General features: G+C 31.9%; 2 pseudogenes; one reads left to right on the forward strand and one right to left on the reverse strand.

Moving 5' to 3' along the window:
- LOC114078023 overlaps positions 1 to 2534 on the forward strand; it is a 6825-nt pseudogene extending 4291 nt beyond the window's left edge.
- A 1737-nt stretch (positions 2535 to 4271) lies between these two features.
- On the reverse strand, positions 4272 to 5476 carry LOC107025160 (annotated as a pseudogene).
- Positions 5477 to 8362: the final 2886 nt, after the last annotated feature.

Here is an 8362-nt window from a genome sequence, read left to right on the forward strand (position 1 = left end):
TATATATATATATATATATATGTTGTCATCTTATGAGGTTGTCATTTTATGAGTTGAGCAGGGCCCAGGTAAGTTCGTCCTTACTCCATTTTAAGCTTTATACTTGTGTTTACAACTCCAACTTGCATACTCGAACATTCAGTATACTGATGTTAGTTGGCCTGCATCGTTTTATGATGCAGATGCAGTTAACCAGGATTAGCATACAGCGGTTCATTGATCCAGATTGAGCTCCACAGCTAGTACCGAGCCAACTTGCATTACGGAGGACATCATTTTCATTCGCTTTACTAGCTTACTTTTCAGAATGTTGTGGGGTCTGTCCGAACATATATCTCAATCAGTTTAAAGGCTTCGTAGAAAGTTTGTAGTTTTTACCAGGATATTATATGAAGTATTTCTTTTAAACATGTTTCATTTCTTGATTAAGTTGGGTTTAGTCTTCCGCTGAGTTAAGTAAGCCAGGTCAAGGGTCTTTTGGGGGTCAGCAATGGTCTTCGAGTGTCGGCCACGTCTAGGGTGTAGGTTCAGGATGTGACACATTCTTCCTTCCCTTGTCACCCATAAAAGTTTCCTCCCACGTTTCAACATCCTTGAAAAAATCCTCCATCAATTAACTTTATATCTCATAGTAACTATAAAATGTTATGTAAATAACTAATTAATTAATCATTAAATCTAATAAACACATATTATGTTTTAAACTAATCTCTATCATATTGACTCCAAAAGAATTAGCTTCAAGAAAATTTGACAGAATTAAAGACCCAATTCCTAGAATAGTCACATTCTTTACAATCCTCAAAGCATCAAATTTCAAATCATCAAAAGTGTTCACAAGAATTCTTGCATTTTCTTCCTATTTAATATCTCAATTTTTCTATTTTAGAGTCAACTGCTCAATTGTTACTCATCACATCATCAAACACAAAAGAAGGAAATTCAATAGGACTTAGTAGTGGCAATCTTGACAACTCTATAATTTTACCCTCAGAACTCAATTCTTGTAATAATTTGAATAATCAGTAAATCTAAAATTAAAACAAGTATAACAACTATGGTTGGTTTGACCCAACATACTATAGATGGATATTAAATTTTTGGGACATGAAACTAGATCAATTAATAAAAATAGTGGAGATAACATGTTAAAATGGGAACTATTCTTTGCATTTGATTGTATTAAATTGAAAATAAATTCTGACCCATGAGACCTTATACAAGTATGAAAAAACCCTTCTCATAGCACTATTCCCAGGTCATGGCCAAATTAATCCTTCTCTTCAATTTTCATGAAATTAATCCATCTCCTCAATGCCTAATTTGATTAATTGTTTAAAAAATTGAAGAGATGGATTAATATGGCATTGGCCTGAGAATAATGCTATAAGAAGGGATTATTCATTATTTTATAGAGTCTCATGACTCGAAACTTATTTTCAATTTAATCCAATCAAATGCAATAGTTCTTCCTTTTCACGTGTGATCTACACAGTTATTATTGATAGGGTTGGTTTATTGACCAAAAAATGTATATCCCATTATGCTATTTTGAATTCATCCCCCATTGTTTTTGATATTTATTATTATAGATTGACTAAATTAAATTATTCCAGAAACTGTAACTCTAAGATATAATAATAGAGTTATCAGGCCAATTGATTTTTCTTCTTTTGTGTTTGATGATGTGGAGAGTAACAATGGGAAGTTAAGTCAATGAAGAGGCAATGGAGGATATTGAATAGTGAATAAGTTGTAAGAATTCTTGTGAATCCTTTTGATGATCTAGAAATTGATGCTTTTAGAATTGTAAAGAATATGACTATTGTGGGAATTTGGCATTGAATTCCTTCAAATTTTGTTGATGATAATTCATTATTCGATGATATGATATAGATTAGTTCATAAATTATATGGATTGATTGGTTTTAGTGACTAAGGGATCAATTACTTACATTGCATGTGATAGTTACTCTAAGATATCAAGTCAACAGAGGGAGGAGATTGGTCAATGGTTGTTCAAATGTAGGAGGCCATTTTTGTTGGTCATAAGGGAAGGGCAAAACAGAGAAAAGATGAAGCAAAAGTTGATTTACAATGAGGAACCAAAAAACAGGGGAAGATAGTGAGTTGGTGCTCACATGTGGATGTTTTTAAACACCCTTTTGTTGGTTATTTCCTAACTCACTATGAATGAAATTCGAATTTTGAGAGCATAGCTTTGGGGTGCTTGTCTTGGTTTATCCGATCTAGAATGATGAAGTTTCTTAATGCAAAGATAGTTCAAGATATTTGGAAGAATGGGGTTAGAGCGAATGTCGGTGAAGGGGGTTATATGAAGAGATGAGTTCGAAAAGTGTATAGAGATCATGATGGGAGCCGATGATAAATGGGGAAGTATTGGGAAAGAATTCCAAGAAATGGAAGGATTTAGCTAAGGAAGCTATGAAGGAAATGGTTCATCAACTGTGAATCTCAAGAATTTTTCTATTGATTATTTACTTGGTCGTAATGTGTACTACATCACTCAATAGATGAATTTTTTTCTAAGATTCTACTTTATCTTGGTGATAATTTATACCTTTGATTCTACTTTTATTCTATTTTTGTTGTTTATTCATATCTATTTGTCTGTATCTACGTAGCACAAATACAAAATAATTTCAAACGCAAATATAAAGTCTACTTATTCATATATTTTGAAGTATAATCAAAGGTACAAATGATTATCTAGAAAAAGTTACGGTGGAAATAAGTAAAACGGACTAACCAAGAGAATTTGAATAGTCAGGTCATCCAATAAAAATTTATGCTACTACCACAAATTGGTCTAGAAGTCTAATTACATGTTAATGTCAACCAAATGCTAAAAATGATAGCACATGGACAACTTCTTGTTCTTTTAACTTTAAAATCAGTCTACAAAAATCAAAATCAAAGCAAAAAAAATCATTAACTTCTAAAAAGTAAATATAATTAATGATATTAAAAAATAAAAAGTATCTCTTGCAATAGACCACTTCAAGTGAAAAAGAAGTAAAATACACCCTTTCACTTATTTATTTCATTCTCTTTGGTTCTTCTTCTCACTCTTCAGATTTCTCTTATGCAAATTCAAATCACAAACTTTACAAGATAAACCTTACTTTTATAATAACTTTATAGGTTATATTTTCCCAATATATTGGTTCAAAAATATATTGAAGGAGAAAATGAAGGAAATGAAAAGTTATTTTAATTTATTATATTAAAAAAAGAATACACACCTGAAATGTTAGATGTATAATTGAAAATAATTTAAATTAGTATTTGTCCAATATTGAATACTGATAAGAATTCATTTATGCAAGTGTATAAGTCGTAAATTCATGTATCATTGACGAGGTTAGATAAATATCATCTTCAGTCAAACTGTTCACACGAAAAAGTAAGATTTTGTAATGTGTTAATAACTGACACTTGCAAGACTAAGATAAATTATACATAATAATAAATTTTTAGAAGTAGGAGAACATATGAAGTAGTTTTGATGATTGATAAAGTTAACATTGTTCGTTACTTCTTGTCTTATGTGTTCTCTATTAGGTGAACCAGGTCCTAGACGTGAATACGGACAATCTATATAAATATGAGAGATTGTGGAAAAGAAGAAAATTATTATTTTGCATAAATAAAGGAGTGAAGAAAATATAAAGAAATAGCTGAAACAAAGAAATAAAGAAAGATGAAATAACGGATTAGAAATTCAAGTTGAAGAATGAAAGAAGTAAATATAAACAAGTCCTAGGCAGTGAAGGAAAGAGGCAGACAAGTTCAATAAGGAAATGATTAGTTTTCCAGGTGTTTCCTTGTAGAAGTTGATAAAGGCAAAAGAAATTCTATAAAACTTTCAAACCAAACAAAGAAAAAGTGGTCTTTCAATAAACACAAATTAAGAGAATTTTCCACCAAAGGCAGAGTGATACTTGTTGCAGGCAGAGTGATACCTATTGCATATTCACGAAAGTCACCATCTTGAGAGCAATAGCATTGGAACAAATGGGTTGGGTGAGCTGAGCCTTAAACAACAAAATAGAATATAATAGTTAATAGATCATACAACTTTACTTTCACCCACATAATCATGTTCCTTGCCCTTTCTTATTACTATTCCTAATTACCACCGAGTAATTTTTTAAAATCTCATTAACAGTAAATGTGTGTACCAAAGAAAAAAATAAACTAATAAGATTATCTCTTTTTGAGTAGTTAAAAGAATTTCACAATTCTTTTCAGAAGTAGACAAGAATCTTTATGAAAACTAGAATTGATAAATAGCTAATTATTGATATGATATATTGAGTTAGTTGGTAGTCATTACAACCAAGTAAAAGCTCCTTAGAGAAATCCTTGATATACACATTTTATGAACTATTTTCCTTCATAGTCTTCTTACGAAACACCTCCATTTCTTAACACACTTTCTCAATTCTTCCAATTCCTCACTGTATCACATTCTGATCTCTATACACCTTTAGAACTCTTCCCTTTCAACGATACCACATTCAGTGGCATTTACTCTGATTCCATTCTTCTTAACACCTTGAACGAGCATTGTATTGCAAACTTGATCATTATAGATCTGACACGCCACAAGGGGTACCCTAGAAGTTATGCCCTCTAGAGTCAAATTCCACAAACTGTGAGTAAGAAAATAATCAACAAAACGATGTTTAAGAAACTTTCACGAGTGAGCACAAACTCAATATTGTACCCTCCTTTTGCCGTTCTTCTTTGCAACTCACATTTCCTTTGGCTTTTCAACATTTTACCCTTCTTTTATCACCGACAAAAATAGTTTCCCACATTTCAAAACCCTTGACCAATCTCTTTCATCAATTGACTTGACATCTCAGAGTAACTACATATTGTAAATAACTAATCTATAGTCATTAAATTCAATGTATACCTATTATTTTTTTAAGTAATCTCTATAATATCAGTTCCAAAGGAATTATCATCAAACAAGTTTGAAGAAATTGAAGGCACAATCGCAATAGTCACACTCTTTAAAATTCTCAAAGTATCAAATTTCATATTATCAAAAGCGTTCACAAGAATTTTTGGATTTCTTTACTATTCAGTATCTCAATTTTCCACTTGTAGACTAAACTTCCCAATTATTACCCTTCACATCATCAAATATAAAAGAAGAAAAATCAGTTGGACTTCGAGGTGGAAATCTTTGTAACTCTATTATTTTATCCTTAATTAGAATCATCATTCTTGAAACAAAGAGAAAATCTAAAATAATAAATACCAAAAACTATGATTGGTCGGATTTAAGATAGTGTAGATAAGATAATTTTTTTATCCACTAGAGAATCCCAATCCAAAATAATAGTGTAGAAAACATATAAAAAGGGGAACAATTTTTTTCATTTGACTGGATCAAATTGAAAATGCAAAAAATAATTCTCTCTTTTTCACATGCCATACACACTATTATTGTGTATTGAGTTTTTTCCATGGGAAAATAAATAAATATCCCATCTACACTATTTTGGATCCAACCAACTATAATTTTTTAAATTTATTATTATAAATTTATTGATTATTTAAAGAATTGTGATTTTAAGAATAAAATAACAGAGTTACAAAGATAACCACCACTTAGTCCAATTGATTTTCTTACTTTGTATTTGATGATGTGGAGAGTAAGAACAGTCTATGAAAAGGCAAACAAAGATATTGAATAGAGAAGAAAAACCAAGAATTTTTCTGAGCACTTTTAATGACTTGAAATTTGATTCTTTGAGAATTTTAAGAATATAACTTTGGTGGAATTGGGCCTTCAATTCCTTCAAATTTCGTGATGATAAATCTTTTGGAAATGATATGATAAAAGATTAGTTCAAACATTATATGGAATGACTAGATTTAATGAATGATGGGCCAGTTACTTTTATTGCATTTGGTAGTTACTCTGAGATATCAAGTTAGTAGATAGAGTAGATTGGTCAAGGATTGTTGAAATGTGGGAGGCCATTTTTGTGGGTGATAAGGAAAAGAAAAATCAGAGAAAAGGATGGAGGAAAACTTCAGTTGCTAAGACGAACTGAAAAGGCAGGGAAAGATATTGATTTGGTGCTCGCGAGTGGAAGTTTTGAAACTGTTAGTTATTTCATAACTAGTTGTATTACAATTTGGGGGGGGGGGGAGTTTATAATTTACTTGTTCCCTAATTGATTTTTTCACTTTCAAAGTTGCATTAAAGTAAGTACTCAAGTATGAAAATTACACTAAATTTTTTTTAGAAAAAATATAACTTTATCTTCAAATCTATTTTCATAAATTTCCAATAAAAATATTTTGAATCTATGGAGAACCACCTATTGCATTCTCCGTCCTAATTCAAGAAAATGTTTGTGGAAATTAAGTATAATGAATTAGCCAAGAGACATAGAATGCTCTTATAATGTTGCAAGTCTTGTTAATTGAATATTTCTAAGCTAGTACCACAAATTGGTCTAGAAGTCTACCTACATGTTAACGTCAATCAAGTGATAGATATAATAACAAGGGGACAACTTCTTGTTCTTTTAGCTATAAAATCAATCAAGAAAAAGTAATATCAAAGCAAATCTCACATTGACTTCTAAACAGAAAAGATAATTAATGATAAAAAATGTTGTTAAACACATATTGCTTCAACATAGATAAATCTTGATGAAGTCCACTAATTGATGGAGAACTCTTCAATATATATATAGAGAAATTGGAATATATCATTATCATGAAGTGCATCAAGGAGTCATACAGATCTTCTATTTATACAAGAGAAAAGGAAAAATATCTAGCCTAACTAAATGGAATCATGCAACTATACACAACTGAATATATTGAGACAAAATATCTAATTATCTAACTAATTTATAACTTACTATAGATAACTTGTAAGCAATATGAATAGTGTCAACAACCCCCCCCCCCACGTCCGAGTCAGAGGTGATGCAATCACAGCCAACTTGGATAGAATAGGGAAATTTTTAACCCCAGTGAGTGCTTTGGGGATGATATCAGCCAACTGGTTGTCAGTGCCAATACGGTGTGGGGTGATTAATCCTTATTGAAGTTGAGCACTATCAAAGTGACAGTCTACCTCGACATGCTTTATGATCTCATAGAAGAGAAGATATCGACAACGTGTAAAACTGATTGACTATAACCACATACATGGAAAGGATCGGTAATGACTCTAAGTTAATCAATAATTTGCACAACCAAACCAGTTCACCAACTATCTTTCTAAGGGACCTATACTCTACCTCATTTGAAGATAGAAAGATGTTCTTGCTTCTTTGTTAATCAGCTCAACAAGTTGTTGCCAACCAGGACAACATAACCAGTAACAGATTTCCTAGAATCAGGAGAGTAAGCTCAATCACAAAAGGACCTAAACATGAAGTCATTTGAGTTGGACATGAATATTACCAAAGAGGGATATTATTTTAAATATCTTTAACATATGGAATGTTGCCTGTAGATGAGATTCTCTCGTTGCATGCATGAATTTACTTAGGTGTTGAACTCCATAGGAAATATCAAGCCAGTGTTTATGAGGAAATTCAGTATACCAAAGAGCTTCCTGTAATAGGCAGAATCTAAGAGTAATGAACCTTCATCAGCTCCAAGCTTGATCAAGAGATCAAGAAGTCAAGAGAATGATATGAATTGACTACAATTATATTCTTTGAGTATCAAGGGATCAAGAAGTGGGCTTAGGGACATGATGAATGTGGTCCTGTCAGTAGGACATTAGTTTCTGGTCTCTAGTTGACTTCCTAGGTACTAGTGGGGCTACAGATGAATGTAGATACATGTAAGTGTGTGTAGTAGGAAGTCTTGCAAGAAGTGAGCTTTATGAGGTATGATGAGGGACAATAGGTATGGTGATGGAGATATCAGGTGGCCCAAAGTTTTTAGGTATCATATTGACCCTTTGATCATATTCTCTATTATGAAGGGTAATGGAGGTGGCAGAAGGAGATACAAGATCAAGACATAAAGAGGAAAAATGAGAAAGGTTAGAATAGTAGAAAAGGGAAGTAGGAGAGGTGGTAGCATCTTTTGCTAATAAAAAGGGAAAGATTGTCTCATGAAATAGTACGTCTCAAGGCACATGATTTTTCTTACTGGCTAGCTTCAGAACTTCGCGCCCCTTTGTGTTGGGAGGATAGCCGATGAATACATAATGATTGGTCTTTGGTTAAAATTTGGTTATGTGAGTTTTAGGTGTGGATGGATAGGATATGCAACCAAACCTTCTCATATGAGAGAATGAGGGTTGTTTCTAGAGTAATATTCCAACTAGACACTTTTT

This window comes from Solanum pennellii, chromosome 7, assembly GCF_001406875.1.
Source record: "Solanum pennellii chromosome 7, SPENNV200".
Lineage (NCBI taxonomy): Eukaryota > Viridiplantae > Streptophyta > Magnoliopsida > Solanales > Solanaceae > Solanum > Solanum pennellii.